The 19088-nt window shown below is 49.7% G+C and overlaps 1 long non-coding RNA gene across 1 annotated transcript; it reads right to left on the bottom strand.

Moving 5' to 3' along the window:
- Positions 1–1376: 1376 nt before the first annotated feature.
- Positions 1377–3582, bottom strand: LOC112946105. The gene is made up of 2 exons (XR_003249151.1): positions 3440–3582; positions 1377–3337 (listed from the first exon to the last, which is right to left on the bottom strand). It is a non-coding gene; the product is annotated as an uncharacterized LOC112946105 (long non-coding RNA).
- Positions 3583–19088: the final 15506 nt, after the last annotated feature.

Here is a 19088-nt window from a genome sequence, read left to right as displayed (position 1 = left end):
TTGCCGGCACCTGTGCATGTTGTCTTGGGAACTGCATCTGCTGCATCTGCTGCGTCCATTCCTGCCGCTCCCGGCCCACCTCTGCGCCCCTGCCGCCCGCCTCATCCTCCTGCTGCTGCAGCCCCCAGCACCAGCCTCTTTCTTGGGCCACAGCCACATCCCTGCTCCGTCCACAGCCGATTCCTGCGTTAGCTACAACTGGCCTATGGAGCCGTCTCTCCCCCTCCTTCCCACCTCAGAGATGTCTGTCCATCCCTCCCAAGCCTCATGGCAGCTCTCCCTCTCCCTGCTTCTCCTGCCTCCTGAGCTCCTCAGTCACAAGCAGCCTGGCACACTCCTGGCCTTCCCATAGGCCTTCCTCCTCCTCCTCCTGGCCTTCCCATAGCATTCCCCCACTCACCTCTTCCATGCTCTTTCCCAGCACCTGCATCCCTCTCGTTCCATCTTCACTCCTGCTCCTTCTTCCTCCACCACGCATCCTGCTCCTCACCCAGGCACCACCTTCACTCCTCTTCTCCCACCCCTATGCAGGATGTGCCACGGGCCATGTCCAAACCTTGCTCCTCCATCCACTCCCACCATCTCTCTTGCTTCTTTTGGTGCCACCACCCACAATTGCCCTTTGAAGTCATCTTCTCCGCCATCATCCTGATTAGCTTCTCCTCTCTGCCTCCTTCTCCGCTCCCCTCAGTGTCCACCCACACCACAGGCCCTCTCATCATCTTTCCTGACTGCCGTGCATACCCCTGCCCTCTCCATCCTCCCAAAGGAAGCACTTGAACATCTCCCACAGCCCCTTCCCACCTGACCTGCCTAGAGGGCTTCAGCAAGCACCCGCAGCCATGCTCATCCCCACTAGTCTCTCTCCACCCTGTTCCCAGCCACCGTCCAGCCTTTCCTAAATAAACTGAGTGCTGCTGACAGGGTCCGTGCTGATCACCTTTCCCTGGTGAGTCACTTCCACATCCCTGCTCTGTTTCTGCTGAAAGCATCGCTCTTGCTCACTAGGCTTCCTGCTCTTCCCCTTCTCCAAGCTGTCCCCACCCTGGCAGTGGTCATGAAACCTGTTTTGGCTGTTAGCACAGGGCACACAGGACACATGCACAGGTGCCTGCAAGGGACACCATGTCACACATATGGATACTGTAGAGTTAGATAAGTTGCTACTTCTATTGTATTTTCATACAGACTTCAGACCATCTGTGGAAAGCTGTCAAACAAGTAGTTGGAAACATACAAAAGCTTGTTAGGTTACTTAAACAGTGATTTAACAGGCTCACATCTAAGCACTCAGTGAATTGCCCTGCCATACTGACAGTCTTCCCCACACTTTGCTCGTCTCTCTACAACAGAGAAATCTCCAAGCTTACTGCTGCCCTGGTCCCTGTATTAGGAACTCCTTATGTTCCCTGCTCGATTGATTTCATCTTTCTCCCACTACAGGGACAGTTATTTCTTGGTTTCGTGTTATCATGTTAGGTTCTTCAGTATCAAGAGAGATTCTGTTTATGTAGGAAAATGAAACATAGAGTCAGAAAATGCTGTGGTCATCCCCAGGTTAGGAACAAGGGTCTTCACCTCTAGTAACTTCATTCCTGGCTCTGAAAGCAAGCTGTGCAGGGAAAGGTTGCCTGGACCTCCTAGTTGTCTCTTGTGGAATTGTTATTATGGACCATGCCAATATATGAAACCTACAAAAAACTGCATGCTCAGCTGTTGCAAGTTGGAACAGCCAAGCTGTTTTCAGTGAATTTACTGTAGTTTTAGTAAGGTTTTATTGCAATTTTACATATATCCAGATCTACTGGTTAGTTATCCAAGCAGAGGAGCTTGCAAAGGAAGCAAATGCAGACTAGGAGGCCGGTGCATCCAAGTGGCAGCAGCACTTGCATTGCAACAGCACCATACGTGAGGTTCTCCACTCACACGGACAGAAGGGGGTACCTGTCCCACTGTATGTTGTGCTGCACAGGATTTGCTTTGCAGAGACATGAGTGCAGGGAGAGTCTGCAGGGGAAAGACAGAACTTGTTGATAGCACAAAGGTGGAAGTGCAGATGCCCCTGAGAGAGGGTTTGCAAAGAAAATCTAAAAATGTCTTCAATGTTAGATATGTGAAGAGAGATTCTGCAAAGAGCAGAAGTGAGATAAGCTATTCTATACAGGGAAACAGTAAGGAAAAAAAAAAAAGTGTGAGCTGGGGGCAGCAGTGCAGAGATACAGATTTGTCCAGAGATTTGAGACTAGGGAAATTCAATACAGAGAAGACCAAGAGACAACAAGTTGGCAGTCTCCTCAGCCCATTATCACCACAAAAACACATTGGGGAACTGGATAGATACCAAAAATTCTCAAATACTGGGATAAGGGAAGAGGTATTCCTAAAGCTTATTTCAGATACAGTCAGCATGATGGTTTAAATAGAGTGGGATATAGAGCTGGAAACTGGAGCCCTAACATATGGCCAACAGGACAACACAGTGTGCAAAAAGCACATAATGAACCCTGCAAGCAGGCTCAGAAAAGGCTTAGTCATTTACTGATGCTGGGGTCCTTGGCTGTCACTGCAGAGTGATGAATTGTCTCTGTTGCTGGCTCAAGGGCACACAGATTGCTCCAGGCACTGTTAACAAGTACACGAAGAGCTGGGACCTGGGGCTACAGCAGTGCAAAACATATGCTGAACTAGTAGGTGTGTGGGCTCAAGAGTGGGGAGACAGATGGTTCCGTGGGTACTGTCCCCACATCCAAAAGCCTTTCAGATTTAGACATGGGGGCTGTGCTGAGAAAAGCTGCTTCCAGCCAGAACTAGAGTGTGAGGAAGCAAATAGGTCCTTAGAAACCCTGCCATTCTCCCATGAAATTTTCCATCATAATCCAATATTTTCATGTATACTGGCCAGCCTTTTGTGGTAACATCAGACATCAGGCAAATGCTTCCTCCTATTGTCTTTGCAGCTCCCAAAGGACCTTTGGCTTGAGTGTCCTTGCCAAGAAATAAGGACTAGACAAGCAGTTGACATATCAAAATCAGCAATGATGGTAGATACAAGCTGGTTGCTTCTGCAGGTTGCTCTTTACCCTGCTGAACAAAGTGCAACCAGTCAGGCCAGCCCCACATGAGCAGGAAGGAGGAGCCGATCTCTGTGTCTGGTTAAATAAGTAACGATCTGGGGTGAAGCTCACTTTGAGAAACCAGGAGAAAAGCTGAAGATCCCTGTGGTTTAGCCATGCTGCATTCTTTATGTGCTTTCTATTCTCAGGTAGAATTCTTAAATCTGAGCAATATCCCTGCTGGACCAGAGTCGCTTCTCAGAAAGATGGGCTAGTTTGCAGGGCTAGAAAGAGCAGAAGGACAAGGTGAGCTCCACATGGCTGACACTGTGGCCATGCGAGTAGGTGCCCCCTTATGTTGGGGGTCACCTCCCAATTGCACTTACCTTCACAGAGCAGGTGGGTTGCATCCTCACTTGCTCCTCCTGGGCTTGGAAGGAATATGTGAAGGCCAGGAGCAGAGTAAAGAGGGCTGGCAGGGACTCTGCTAGAGCCACTGGAGGTGAAGCACGGTATCGTTGGGCAGCTATGGTGCCTGTGTTTAAGCAAAGGAAAGATTTTGGAACAGAAGTTTGAAATAATCTGTTCATTTATTAAATCCTACCTTTCATAGACAAAGTTGTTCAACATTTGCATCATTAACATGGCACTTAATGGTCTCCAGATCAGTTGTCTTTGGCCTTCAAAGGCCACCAAAGTCATCAGACAAGACTTCACATTTCCTATGGAAGTAGAGCAGGCCTTCAGTTGCTCTGAAAACAGCTGATGGTGCTGCTGCTTAGAAGCTGCACTTACTGAGGATTTACCTCAGAGAAACATGGCATTACTTTTATTTTTAACTTGGGAAACCCCATGTTTTAAAATATTATCTTCTTTCATGTCAAAGAAGCAGGGAGAGTTACCTCCCTCAGTGGCTGGCTGTTTGCAAGAGACTCACATAAAAGTCCACGAGTGAGTAATCCAGATAATCACATGGGGAGCGCTGAAGGGAAATTTAGGCCTCTCTTTCTTCCCATCATTGTGTTTGGAATATGTTTCCAATTGCACCAGTCACAAGGCCAGCTGGGAAGCTGATCCATAGCGGCAAACTAACAGCATCCTATCAGACCACATGACAGGGAGCTGCACACTATTTTTCTGACACTTAGTTGAGTCAGAAAAAGAGCATCCCCATAGACTCAGAACATATACAGTCTATTTCTTTCAGCTATACACCTTAACAGAAAAGGAAGAAGAAATCCTCCAAGTGAAGTAACTGGGTCCTTGGAAGGTGCCTCCCAACACACATTTCCCCACTACCTCCTCCCAGCTCCAGTGGGGAGCTGCAGGAATAACCTGGCATCTTATTGCTTTGCTCATAGGGCTTTGAACGTGCTGCATCCAGGGCATCCAGGCTTGTGGGATCACTCAGTGCTGTCCGATGGCTTTAACAGTCCCTGGGAAGGAAGCAGAGGTGAAGTTATGACACTGCTGTGGCAACACACAGGTAGAGCATCAGGGCTGGCTGCTGTTGGGGAGGGCAGCCTGCTGAGGGGCTCAGGACCTGCGGTGCTCAAGGAGTGCCTGGTTCTAACACAGTTCATTCATTCCTCCAGGCAGTAGCCTCTGAAATGAGGCAGAGATCATTGTGGCCACAAGCTGGTATTTCCCAGTAATTATCATAAAAGGACTGCTTTTGTTGCGCAGCGGTGAAGCCTTCTTGTCTTCAGGAAAAAGCACTGCAACTAGAATAAGTAAAGTCACAGAGGGAGATATTTACCTTACCTATTGCTGAAAAAATATTTTAAAGATGTTTAAAAGTTAACCTCTGCTCAACCTACAACTATTCTATGATCTAGGTTAGGTCTCCATGCAAGTTATCCTGATGGGTTTCTGCATAAAAGCCCATGTGGTGTAGGAAAAGGTGATTACCCAATGACTTGACTCTTCAGTCAATGGGGCAAGCTGAAGACATCAGGCAGGCTAGAGTCCCACTGCAACATCGGCGTTAGGTTCACAGCCCCATCTTTCCTGTAAACAGCTGTTGAGCTGAATGAAATGCAGAGCCCCAGTACGCAATGCTGGGGAGAAGTGCTGCTCGCTGCAGATGCGTGTGAGTGCTCCACGCAGGGGACAGGACGAGGCGCAGGCAGAGCCCGAGGACACTGCCGGTCCCCGACAGCAGGTGCCACTGTGGACCGCAGCCGCACAGAGCGGGTGGCTGCTGCATGCAGGGACCCTGGTGCCAGCTGATGTCCCCATCCTGCAAACTGGGTCTGTTCCTGTGGGAATCAATGGACTCCATTTACTTTCTGTTGGTGCTTGGGTAGTCTGGTGCCGAGGAAGCCAGCCCAGTGCTCCTGCAGCAGAGTAGCACCACAGGATGCTGCGGCTGCCACCAGGCTGGAAATCCTTAAGGGCATCTGTAATGGCAGCTATAAAGTGGTATGTGGCAAAGCCATGTGCTGGGACACCCCTTGGAGCACCTCAGGGATCAATCTGCTGACAGAGTGCCCAGGTACTACATGAAGTGAATGTCATGAGGACAAACCCCCTGTGTTTTTGCAATTCGAGTTGTCTTTAAGGCTTGGTCTACCTCAGGTGCTGATGCAATAGCTGTGCTTTAAGCTTCTGGAAACTTCTGGTATTTTAGTGCATGGAAAGCTTAGGCATAGGCTTCACCCTAGTGCTAGTCTTCACTATTGCCCAGCGCCCCAGGCTGAGCACCCTAGCTAGTCCCCTCCATCACATCAAGTGGGCTGCAGCCTCGGGGAACGCCGCTGCTCCGAGGGAGCACAGCCATGTGCTGGAAGAGGGCAACATCTTCCATTACTAACAGGAAGCAGCTATAGGGGAAAGTGTTATTCTCTGTTGTTAAAGCTGCCTCTGGTTTATACCCACCTCTGAATGAACACTGGGGTGACATCAGCTTTCTAACTTTTACTTTTCTGTTGCATGACTTTTGTAAATAGGAATGCATTATACACCCAAACATTTTAAAAGACTAGGAGGGAAAAGAACGAACTGAAAAAAATCATACAGAGAATTTATCTTAGAACAGTGCATTTGTCTTAAAATTAGGAATGAGGAAATTTTCAAGGACTTTTCAGCTCATGCAAGTCCTTCACTCCCAGGAGTCCTCCACCAGTCCAATGCCATCCTCTCTTGCTTGGGATGCCACTGTGCCCTGGTTGAAGCCAAAGCAGGAAGAGAAGGACAGCCCCACAGGTCACGGGCGAGGGGTGAGCTCAGCAGAGGCTGCACCCAGCCCTGGCCCCATCCACCTACCTGGCTGTGGGTGTTCAGCACCTCCTGGGGCACCCACATGTTTCTGAGACAGCAGAGCAGCCTGGCCAGTGCGGGAGCTCAGGAGTTCCGTCCATGCAGAGCAGCAGCTGGATGGCCAGGGAAACACCTAGGACATCCAAAACAGCATTCCCCCTGGAAATGGGAGCAGAGAACAAGAGATGGCTAAATCAGAGGGGAAAGAGAGGAAGAGAGGAAAAAAGTATCAGCAAATGCTGCATTTTTCTCCTAGTGAGCTATAGCTCCTAGATCCTTTGGTTTATTTTGTCTCTTTAGGATCTCTACATACTGGTGCCTTCAAAACTGACAGGTGAAAATGGGATGCAGCTCAGCGCTATCAAAGGCAGGTTTGCTGTCACTGAACAGCAGCATTGCCACCTCCAGAGCTCAGAGACAGCACTCATCTGCTTGGCGTGATCAAGTACTAACCACCCACCTGCAGCTCTTTGTTGTGGTGTGCTGTTAATGCCACTCTTCCCAGTTCTCACTGGGCACATTTCTGAGCCTGTGAGCTACCACATAGACATCCATCTGTCTCTTGATGGCCTGTCCCATGAGACAGAAATCTGGCCTCAAGGTCCTGTGTTAAACCAGCTCACTCCATGTAATGACACATATTGACCCCAGAAAAGCTTAACTTGCTCTTCACATCCATGCAGACGAGCTAAACAGACAGACATGGCTCTAGGTGATGTAAGTGTATGCACATGAGGGTTTTCACCAGTTAAACTGATGTGATCCAAAGAAGTGCTGCACAATTAACACCCCCCCATCAATCTTCCAGTCATTCTGGACATCACAAATAATTTTTCCTTCTTGTGTTTGCTCGCTCAGACTCCAAATTTTCTTGGAATTCAGTGATCTGAGTCCAGGTCACCATTTTCAGGAGAGTTGCTTCGTCCTCCACCAAGTTGCTCATGGCTCCTCTTCCTTCCTGGGCAGGCCTCCGTGCTCCTCAAGCTGCACGTGCAGCACGGTACCTCCCTCGTGCTCTGCACACGCTGTCTCCAGCTCTGGCCACAGTCTCCCTGCCTGAACTGCAGACCAACAGCTATGAGCCAAGGCTCAGTCCTGTCCCCAGAGCCTGGCACTGCTGTGGCACCGCAGAGTGGCAAGCCCAGGCTGGGCTGAACTAGACACTGGCGCTGGGAAGGTGGGGAGGACAAGGGCGGGACCTCAGGGCCCAGACAATTACTAAAGACAATTCCCATCTTTTCCAAAGGAGGTCAGAAAACACTTGTGTCCTGGATTTCTCAGCTCAGAAACCTTCTGTTGTCTGGCTCTTTGTCAAGCCATCATTTTGCAGTTTCCATTTGTAAACCAGATCTACTAACAGATTTTAACAGTATTTCAAGCAATCTCTAGATGTCTTATGTACCTTAAGAGGCAGCCTGCCGCCCAGGCTGCTGGAGCCGGTAGGTTCCTCATCCCATAGGCAGCATGTGTCCAGCACCAGAGCAGCCCAAGCTCTCACCATTTCATCTGAGCTGCGCTACTGCAACCATCAGCCACCCCATGACCTGCCCCTTGACCACCTGGTTGGGGTAGCTGGACCTTTTTTTTTTTTTTTTTTCTCCTTTGTTTTTCAAATCTTCTTGCAATGCACCATTGACAGCTGCATGGTAAAAGCTGATTCCTGGGGGAGTCTGCTCCACAGGCCTATCCACACAGAGCTTTCACCATTAATAATTACTCAAAGACTGTCAGACCAGTTTTCTTAAAAACCTACAGGATATTTCTGTGTCTTTTCTACTTCTCTCTGTTTTTAATGTGGTAGCATACACAGGCTGTGCTGTGAACAAGTGAAATTGTATACTCAAACTTTGGAAGAAACCACTGACAGGCTGTATGTTTTATGACTCAAAGATATTCATAATTCAGCATGAGGCTTTCAAGGTGCATACACGTACATACGTTCTCCTTTTCCTTTGATTTAGTATTTTGCCTGCTTCTCAGAGAAAGACACTGCTCATCACACACATGAGCCATCGTTTTTAAAGAACTGGAAACCTGAAAATATTTTTGCATTTTTTTCACTCATCAGCTTACTGCTTTTTAAAGTCACGTCCCAAGGAGTCTGTTCTTTCCTCTGCTCTTTGAAGACTCCTGAACGTATCTCTTCTGCTCCTGAAGTATTTATCTATATCCTGTAATTGCTACCTAGACTCTAAGCCTCTCTGCCAGGAGAGTCTGAAGTTGGTATAAGACACATCTGGCCTCTGTTTTTTAATCACACTTGCATTCTGCCTTTCTGCAGATGTAGATAACTACACAAAACAAAAAAACTCCGTTCTTAGGCTTTATCTCCTGCTGCAGCCTCTCTACACTGAAGATCTGCAATAGTGCTCCTGACAAAACCCACTCCGCACTGGAATTGATTCCCTGGGATTTACAGGCAGCTCCTATCAGGATCTTTTGTCTTTAAGGAGAGCATGGCTTTGCTCAGCAAATTTCTGCATGCAAAAGCGAGTTGATTTCCCAGAGCCAGGAAGCGCAGAGGAGAGCGCAGCCGGCACGTGGGGCCGGAGCGTGGGCACCGCCGAGGCAAGGAGCAGGAGTAAAGCAGCACCGTTGGCAGCCACGGAGCAGAGCAAGTGGCTGCATGGAGCAGCTCATGGAAGCAGCCCCGGCTCCTGCTCCAGCCCTGCTCCCCTGCCACCCGCGGGAGCTCAGTCCCCAGAGACATCACCCCCTCCATCTTCACATCCCTAAGGGGTGTCCAAGGCCCTTCACTCCCCTGGGGCTATGGCAACGGGACCTCCATCCTCCCCCAAACTTTGTTGCTGTTTCTTAGATCACAGGATGAAGAGACCAATTCACACCAACACTGTAGGGCAGGACTAATGCAAGGACTGCTGATCCAGGGCTACTTTTCAGCCAAGTCAAGAGTCTTTTTACTCCGCATTGCCAGTGTTTTGTTGTCCCAGACAGTGTAACCATATTTCATCAGCTTGTGTGTTTTTCCCCTCCATTCTGGCCAGTCAGAAACCTCAGTGGAAAACCTCAGCCTCTCCTGGCTGGGAGGCACTCTGTTTATGTGGAGCTTTGAGTTGCTCCAGCCTGGAAGCTGTAGCCTCATGCAGCTGGAGAGAGCAGCAGCCTTTCTGCTGCCCTGTGTTACATATATATACACCCACATGCATAAGTCATACATATTTGTAAACTATATAAAAATTAAAAACCAAAGGGAATAGTCAGCTGTGCAGCAAGACATGTAACGTCCACCACGTCCCCAGGGCTGGCCAGGGTGGTCTCACGACCAACAGGCACCAACCCAGGCAGCCAACAGCCACTTCATAGATCTTCCTGGGGAAATTGCTGTGGTTTTAAACCTGACACAAAACACCCAAATATACAATTAGGCAGAGTGCTCTCTAGAGTTGCCTCTATACCCGTAGTTAGATGGCTCCAAGCAGGTAATTATCCTAGTAATTATCCTGGCCTGACTAGCCCACAGGAGTCAAGTGGAAGAAGTTGGTGGCAGGTTTCTGGCCGCCAAATAGCCCTGCACTGCTGGTGTGGGCAGGCAGCACCGGTGAGCAGGGCAGAAGCTGTGAGTCCCTCCTGGAGGGACACATCACCATCACCATGCCCTGCTGACAGTTCCTGCACCACCTCTCCATATGGGTGACACAGGGACATGTCAGGTGCTTTGGGGACCATGGTGATCTGGCACCAGGTGGCATCTCACTCAGAGCATTGCAGGAAACTTGGAGAGCATTGTCATCCTCAAGGAGGGAGGAAGGACAGTAGAGGCCAGACAGAGCTCCCTTTCTTCTCCTCTGAGGAAAGAGGAGCAAATCCAGCCATGGTGCATGACCGTGTGGTGAGCTTCACCGCTTCACCACTAAGGATTGCGGCCACCACATCTTCCTGCCTTGCAACAGCCCAGCCCTGCTCCAGAGCTGCTCACAGCCTTGGGAGGTGCAAGAAAACAGCCATTTGACAGCCAGATATTTTTCTCCTGACTCCTTCCCATTTTCTTTGGCCCTCCCTTTGATTTCAGAGATTCAGATGAGCTGAAGTAATCTGCAGTTGTGTCAAGGTTTTGCACTGCCGCTCACTCCATTGGTTCATGGCTTGCTTTCCCCTTGGAGCTCTCGCAGCTGCAGATGTCTTGCCAGTTAGTTTCTCATATATTTCCTTTCAAATCTGAATTGAATTAGCAAGCACAAGCACATGTAATGAGGCACAGTAGGAGAAAGAGGGACAGATAAAAGCTGACACAGAACAGACGCCTCTCAACTGCTGCAAACCCAAAAGAAAGCATTGGTAGATGTCAGGTGGATGAAAGAAACCAGGACATAGCCAAAAAAATGGCCAAAATTTGATGATAGACTATTCACATTGGGAGTTTAAAAATTCCCTGCCCTCAGGATATTAACATTTCTCTGAGGTTTTCAGCTATTGGAAATTAGGAACACATTTGCATTAGAAAAATGCTGAATAGTCTGGGAACCGCTAGTTGAAGGAAGACCAACAGAAAAGGCCATTCAAAGGGAGCATGGACCATATACAAAACACTGCCCCAGTTCCCTCTGCCCATTTCCAAAATGTCTCATGCTCCATCACACACACCCTTGTTGGCTCCTGCCCACATTGAAGCTCAGTGCCCCGGAGACATTAACACTCCCTGTCAAAAATATCACAAGCTTATAATTATACCCTGATTTTCTGCTCTATCTTCCCATAAAAAAAGCCAAGTTAAGGTCACTACACTCCTATTCAAGGCAGCTGGTGTCTTGGCAGCTGCAGGAAAGGCAGCCAGTGATGCAACAGGATGGGTAGGGTCCCATAGAGATGGGCTTCACACATGGAAGGTGTGAAGGTCCCAAAGGCAGGGACATGGGACACACGGCTCCAGAGCAGGGCAAAGACCCGCTGCTCATCCCCAGGCACAGCTCCCTCCCACAAGGGGACTGGCTTGAACACACTCACCAAGACTTCTGCCTGCTCCAGACCTCCTAAGCCGCATGGAGAGGAGAACAGGAGGGCCTGAGCCCGTGAAGCCCTTTTATCCCATCAGTGAGCCCAGCCAATCTGCTACACCTGGTCCCCAGCCCCAGCATGGAGCAGGGGCTCCTAGGGAAGCGGCCACCACCCACCTCAGCACCTTTGGTGCCAAGCACATGGTGTCTCTTTCCTTAGCAGGCTGTATACCAGCTATGCAGATGTACAGGAAAAACAAAATCCCCCAAACTCCACCCATTTAAACCTGCACAGCTTTCTGGGTTGGATGTCAGACGCAGCACACAAAACATCACTGAGAAATGTTCAGTTTCCACAACCATGAAGTCCCTGTAGCACTCTTATTTCTTATTGTATTCCTTATCTTATTATTATCATTGCTTATCTTATTCCTTATCATACCTCTGTGTGCATACAGCACCTATATCTACATAGAGCGAGCAGCATATCTGCACACACACATAAAGGGGGCATCCGCTGGGGACCCGTGGGAGCTGAGCGCGCCCATGGGCAGAGCTGTAGACGGGAGGAGTTTCCCTGCTATTCCCTGTTTCCCTGCCATTCCTTGTGCTCCATGCACTGCCTGGCACACGGCCCGGCGGCCAGCGCGGATCAAAGGCCTGCGGAGAAACGGGGATGTCTGCCGGGGAACGCGAGCTGCACCGAGTGCGGTGCGCGGGGACGCAGGACAGAAGCTCTCGCACCTCCAGCAGAAACAGGGAATGTCAGTGTGAGGAAGTGCCCCATGCTGGAAACACTTTCTGTCATTCAAAATGCCGAAGGAAAGGATGTACCTGGGATGGGTCTCCTGCAGCTTGCCTAGAAGGGATAGAAACAAATATCTTCAAAACCTTTGCATTTGCCTTTTTCTCACTTCCAAACTCTACATATTTCAAAAATACACATATGCAAAAGATCTCTGCTTTTTTTTTTTTCTTTTTTTTTTCTTTTAATTTAATCTTTGTTAAAGTGACCTGAAATCGCCTTGGGAGGTTGGGGCAGTTGCCTGTTGATGACAGAAGTTAAGGCCTGAAAAGTTACTCCCAGTATTTTTGCTTGTGTGTTTATTTTTTAACTCTCCAGGATTCAGACTTCCCTTGATGGCAGTCCCGGGATGAGCAGAGGCTGCAGTCAAAGGCTCCTGGAATAACTGGGAGCATCCAATTTTTAACATAAATGATTCTCTCACTTCTGTTTGCCAGATGCTTTATTAAGTGTTAGGAAAATAAACAAATTTTAAAAAAGCTTTGCAGCATTTGAGCGGAAATCTACAGGAGACCTCCCACTGCCTTAATTATAAATAGATCAGGCACTTGAAGCTCTCCAGCTACTTGCAATTTGTTTCTGAAAAAAAAAGAAAGAGAAAGAAAAAAAAAAATCTGGCTTTCATCTGAACCCTTTTCCTGCAAGCGAGGAAGAAGGTAGAGCCCTTTATCCCTAATTTGTACTTTGCTTTTTAGATCCACCTTTTTCCTTCTGCATGAGTCACTTCTGGATGGGGACAGCTGCTGCTTCCCGCGCACGTGGGGAGCGTGGGAGGCATCCCCGGCACCTCGGGGACACAAACTCCTGCCCTGGCCGGAGCTGCTCTGCCCTGGGGGCCTGGGCCAGAGGAGACCACATCTCCTGGCCCCTCGGAGACCCGTGTTCCCACGCGCGTCGCGCTGCCGACTTGGCCGGCCGCAGGGGGCAGGGGGAAGGTAGAGGCAGCCGGTGCCTGCGCTGAGGTGGCTTCAGACAAGGCTGCTTCTCGGCATCGTTCGGGTGCTGATTCTGTCTCCGCTTGCACAAAGCTCTCCCGGCCACGCCGCTTCCTCTGCCTTTACCAGCAGCACAAACCTCCTGCCCCGTCCCGCAGGGAAATCCCGTGGCTGCTCAGGAAGACAGGGCAGCTTTGGGAGAGTCCCCGCTGGCAGGGCTCCCCAGGGCGCCTGCCCAAAGCGGGAGCCCCTCCTTGCACCGGCCTCTGGCAGCCGCGGGTGCCCACACGCCGGGTGCAGGGGTGGGTGACACGAGGCACCAGGCACTGAAAGAGCCAGGAACAAAGCCAGGGAGAGGAAGTTTCAAAATAGCCACACTTTTCCTGTGCATTTGAGCTAGCTATTTTGTTGTTTCTGTTTTAGGGCCCTTATTTTCTCCTCAGTGATAGAGGAACTGGGAAAGGGAGAGGCTTGGGGAAAGAGGAGAGGGAAGTAGGAAACTCTTTAAAGCAAACAGAGAGGAAAAGATAATGATTTCGTGAGTGAGGATAAGATAAGCCAAGGGTAAGAAGTTCCCCAGGACACCCATCAGGCTCTTGTTACAAAGGAAGCAAAGGGGAGACACTGGGAGCAGCAGGAAACCTCCTTCCCTTCGCACCCGCCTCAGGGCCCCAGCTCCCCACACACCACAGCAGCAGCACTTGGCGCTGGGGCCCCTCGCCTCCCTGCACCCCAGTACCTGCCTCGTGTGCCCCGTGTGCTCCAGGCATCCCTAACATCTGCCGCCCGCCAGCACCCTGCGGAGGAGACCCGCGCCCAGAGGTCTCAGCTCTCTCCTCCGCAGCCGTACAGGGAATAGAAAGATGCTTAAATTTGAACACGTTGAAGCCTTGCAGAGCAAGCAGACTTCATGGTGTGGACTGCAGTGGGCAAAAAAGCCACAGAATGCCCCGTGAGGCATAAGAAATCTGGCATCTCCAGCACTGCCTGCACATCGCCCCACAAATAATACATTAAAGACCTGAAAATAAAAAGCTCAGAGACTCCACCGTGTTATTAAAACACAACAAATCAGTCTTACTGTCTTGGAAGGCTACCCAAGCATCCATGGCTCAGATAAAGATAGGATCAAAACCCAGCAAGAGAGCTCCAAAACTAGTAGAAACATAACACTGCTGGTGTTCGGAGTAAAGGCTCTGGAGATGGAGGTCTGTTATACAATGGGACACAGATCAGTGTGGGATGTGTGTGGAGGTCTGAAGTGATTATAAACATGTATTTACAAAGCGTTATGAGCCCAGCATATGCTGATGAAAGAGAGTGTAAAAAATGGAAATATACTTGAGTGGAGGCAACTTTGGGCCGTTTGTTTGCGTTCAGGCTGAATTCCTCTCTGGCTTTGCTTCTAGCCCCTCATTATCACAGATCCCCAACAGCTGAGGGATCTCTCAGAGAATAATATTAAGGCAGCCAAAGTGCAGGAAAAAAACACACGTACATTAGAGAGATCTCTTGGGCACAGCTTCTTCTAAACAAGGGCTGTATGAAATTACAGCTCAAATGGAGGGGTTTTGATAGCGTTTCCCGTTTCTCTTCAGGACTTTCTTGGAAAATTGCTTAAACAGGGTCTAGAGGAAGCCAAGGCTGGACTGTGCCGTGGTGCCATTGTCAAGGAGAGCCTCCACACGAGCTGTTAGCGATGGCCGTGGACCGTTGTTTGCTTTTCTTTGGAGGCCACACAAAACCCTGCCTGCGCTTTGCCAGATGGCCTGTGCTTTACAGGGGCTACACCCAACCATGGGGGTCCCACCACCACCAACCCCGGCTCCGACTGTGCCGAGTCTGGGTTGTCACACCTCCTTGATGCTGGTTTGGATGAAGAAAGCCAAGGCAGCTACTGCTGGTGCTCAACCTGCAACTGAAGGAGCGCTATTTACTGCCTTATTTTGCAGCTCAGACTCCACATCCTGGTCCTGCTGCACAGACAACAACAACAGCGAGAAGTCTCAGTGTGCCCCAGCACTCCCGGGGCAAATTGAGACCTTGCAGTGTGGCTGTAGCCATATGTTCCTTATATTTAAAGAAAATACCAACTTCTGTCCCTGTGAGCCTGACATTTCCTACGCTTCTTTAACCACTTTGGTCTCTCTGCTCACAGCAAGTTAACAGGATACCGTGTTTTTGCCAAGATATTTTGCTAAATAAATGGAACCACAGGCAGTCTCCACAAGCCAGCTGAGCAGTGCCACATGAGCTCAACTGGCAGGAGAAAAGAGTTTCATTTAAAATGAGCTTTAATTCAGCAAAACATCAACACTTGTTTACCACAGCCCATAAAACTCATGTGACAAAATACCTCCAGCGGATTAGCAGCCTGCTTCCTCCAGGAACGTACAAGCAGAGCAAACCAAGCCCGTGCATGTCGCGGCAGCAGCGCGCTCGGCAGCTGGTGGCTCCTTGTTGGAACCAGCATGTGCTGCACGGCTGCCCGGTGGCAGCAGCAGCCGTGACGCCCTCACCCTTCCCACTAGACACTGCTCCTCGGGGAATTTCCTGCAGGAAAGGGTCCCTCTTTGCCCGCAGGTCTCTATAGGACACCACACCCCAGGTGCTGCAGACACCAAAAGGGGGCTTGGATGCACATGCGGGACTCTGCCTGCTGGCACCGGGAGGGTGACAAAATACTCCAGCTGTCCTGCTGTTTCCTCTTTCCAAACACCACCTTGCCGCAGCCAAGGATGCTGCTGGACCTGCTTAAAGCCTCAGCCAGGACCTTCTTCATGAGCCTGGTCGACAGAAGAGAGAAGGGCTCCACAAAAGCCATGTTTGACAGCAGAGAGGTGCCTGTAGCACCAGTGTTTCCCCTTCACGCCCAGGGATCCCACACTTTGCAAGCACTGCCAGGACAGTGCCCATGGATTTGGCCCTGACCAAGAGCCACCAGCCCTCACTGGCCACGTCAGCCGTGCGCCCTGAAGCTCCCACATTTCCTTTCCCATCTGGAGGAAGAGCTTCCAGGCATGGCCAGGCCCTTGCTGCCCCTGGGACATATGGAGGAAGCTGTGCTTGAAAAGTGCATCCACTGAGAGCCCAGGGCAAGGACGCACCAAGGCCCCCAAACTGTTTCCCTCCCTGCAGGCGCCTGGATTGGGCTCTGCAGTTCCCCTCTGGATGCCCCTGCTTTCTTCTATGAACTCCAAGTGCCCTCTGCTCATGGGAAGAAAACAGGAACTGGAGAGACTTGCACCTTTGGCGTGATAGGTATTTCTAGTGCTATCAGAAAAGAGAGAAAAAAAAAAAGAAAAACAAAGGAAAAAAAAAAAGAAAAACCTAACTTTTCTTCTCGTGGATCCTCAAGGTTTTGTGTGCGCTCCTGAGGAGCCAGGAGGACACCCGCGACACTCGTGCCCTCCCCTGCCCGGTGAGTGCAGCACAGACGAGCACAGAGGGCAGCGACGGCAGCAGCCGGGAGCAGCTTCCCGGGCTACTGAGCTTGCAGCAGAGGCCAAACGGGCGCCAGCGAGCGCTGCTTCGCACGCACAGGGGGGATGCAACCGCTTGGCCGCGAGCCTGCCAGCCCCGGAGAGGAGAGGAGAGGAGAGGAGAGGGCGCAAGATTCCGAGCAGGGCTTTCCGAGCACAATGTCTGGACTTCCCTCCCAGGAGATCAAACCAAAACGAGGGGTGTGTTTGACCTGTGGTAAGACGGAAACAAAGCGTTTCCCAAACAAATAACCACATTGCAAGCTGACAATGTCCATTATTACAAAAGACCATTTTATTTAACGTTCCTCCGGGCGCACTATATTGCAAAGTAACACTAGGCAGGTCTACCTTCATATTAAGAGTCTTGCTACAGAATTAGGATTCTTTCCATGGAACTGAGATGTTTGTCCGTTTGGTCAAATTTCAAAGCTTTTTCCTTGGCACTTGCATGGGACTCGTCGCTGTTTAAACACATGCAGTAGTGGACGTGCCAGAAATGTGATATGAGACTTGGAGCAGGCGCTTTGCAGTTAGGTCTTTTGAGAGCTGTTGGGCTGGCCAGATGCAAGAGGTCAACAGAAACATCCACCCTGATTTTGGCAGAGGTGGAGATGCACATCTCCAGATTTTGATCACAAAGTAGATTTGCTTTTCGGATCTAATGCACTATTACGGTCATCTTCTTAACTTTAATGCTCTCCTTGTCATCTTTGCTCCCGTTACCAAGGAAGTTCTGACCTATTTTGGAGTAGTAAGCCTTGCTTATATTCAGGAATTACACTGGTTGTTGGTACCTGATTAACACAACAATTACATAAACTCATAGGAACCGTGCCTGAAGTGTTTTCCACAAAGTCCATCCTCTCTAAGTCAAATATTACAGTTCACAGAGAAATCCTCTAGTAGTACGTGTTGCATGTGAATACACATATGAGTGGTAAATGAATCACTGAGTAAATATGGCACTTTTACATATTTTCCTGGATACCATACAGAATTAGGAAACGCTCTTTCCTTAGCTGACGCATTTCTAAAATACAGTCACCCCATTTGGAAAACACACCCCACAGAGCAGACAGTAAGGAGTTTAGAAAAGTCAGCAGTGCAGCTACCTGAGTTTGTTCCCTAAGCTCGAATGGGTGACAGTCGCTTGGTGCTTGGTCATTCGCCGGGCGCCTGAGGGCTGCCTAGCACAGGGGCCGTGCCGCTCAGCCCCGCCGGCGTCCCGAGGGCTCGGCCATCCCGGCAAGCGGCTCTGGGGCTCGGGGACAGGTCACCCCAATGCCTCCGTGCCCTGAGCCCCAAGCCAGGCAGAGCCCAGCAGAAAACCAGGCCTTTATGGCTTAGCTTTCTCCTGGCTTAAGAGATTCATTTGCCTTGTGGAGGGATGGCATGAGCGCCAGCCTGGTAAAGGCAGAAGAGAAGTGGCCAGCACGGAGGGCCAGGACTGGGCATCCAAGGAGGAGGAGGAGGAAGGGAGGAAACTGCCCTTCCTCAGCGCAGCTCGCGGGGAGACTTACTCAGCAGCCTGTGGGAGATGCAGGCGGCAGGAGAGCGCTCCGAGTGTAAAAGCTGAGGGGGGATCAAGACACCAGCACAAGGCACTTGGTGCTCGTGCAACGCTGCCCCACGAGGGGCTGCGCTGGGGCCAAGTCGCGCCCCCACGGGACGGGCTCCTAAAACTGGCCGAGCCCAAACCTGCGTCCGCAGGCACCGGGCGCGCGTCCTTCCTGCCGAGGAGACAGACCACGAACTACACGTGAGACGCTGGACACAGAATAAATTATGGATTCAAAACGCTACATCTACGGAATATAAAGGTTTTTCTTTTAAAACTTTAAATGTAATCCCGTATTTCAAATCTAAATAAGATAACTATACAGCTCCACCAATTACTTGGACATTTTAAACAGTTTACATTCATCAGGAACAACAGCACTTTGGTTTACATAATTAGGTTAATATGAGCAATGAAACATTTTTCTCCCTCACATTACATCAAAGTGAAGTACATTTAGGATATATATACTGCCAAGCTGCTCCAGTAAGTGCATTCAACATATGAATAAAGAGTAGTTCTTGCAATAGCCACCTCCGTTGTAGGTCTTTTACAGAACTAAATCAAACCACCTTTGAAAAGCTTGCATTGATTCCTTCATGCCTGACCCATTTTTGACTGATCATATGGATCTTCTCCAGAACAAAACCAAGCCCAAAATATAAGTCTAACTTTGGTCCTCTGGCAAACCCGTATACCAAACCACCGAGGCAAAACCCGCTTCCTTTGCCTCCTACCTTCCTAAGCCAGACTCTAAAAGCAACAAGATGCTTTTGTAGCAAGCTCAGGAACTCCGATTAACTGTAGCTCAAGACACGCAACAGCAATTAGAGAACATTTAAAAGCAACCAACCTGACAATCATCAAACAATTATTTTACATAACTTAAACAATCAGCAGCTCGATCTCTGCTATTTATAAAAAGCATTATCTCCTGCAGAAAGAAGTACTTATTTCTAGCATCTTTGTAAAGCACTGATCCAGCACCCGTGTTTGACTCAGATATGTGCTATATGTTGGATAGGATGAAGAGATCTTC

Source organism: Nothoprocta perdicaria, unplaced genomic scaffold, assembly GCF_003342845.1.
Source record: "Nothoprocta perdicaria isolate Ctin4 unplaced genomic scaffold, notPer1 scaffold_20, whole genome shotgun sequence".
Classification (NCBI taxonomy): domain Eukaryota; kingdom Metazoa; phylum Chordata; class Aves; order Tinamiformes; family Tinamidae; genus Nothoprocta; species Nothoprocta perdicaria.
This window is presented reverse-complemented; position numbering and strand designations above follow the sequence as displayed.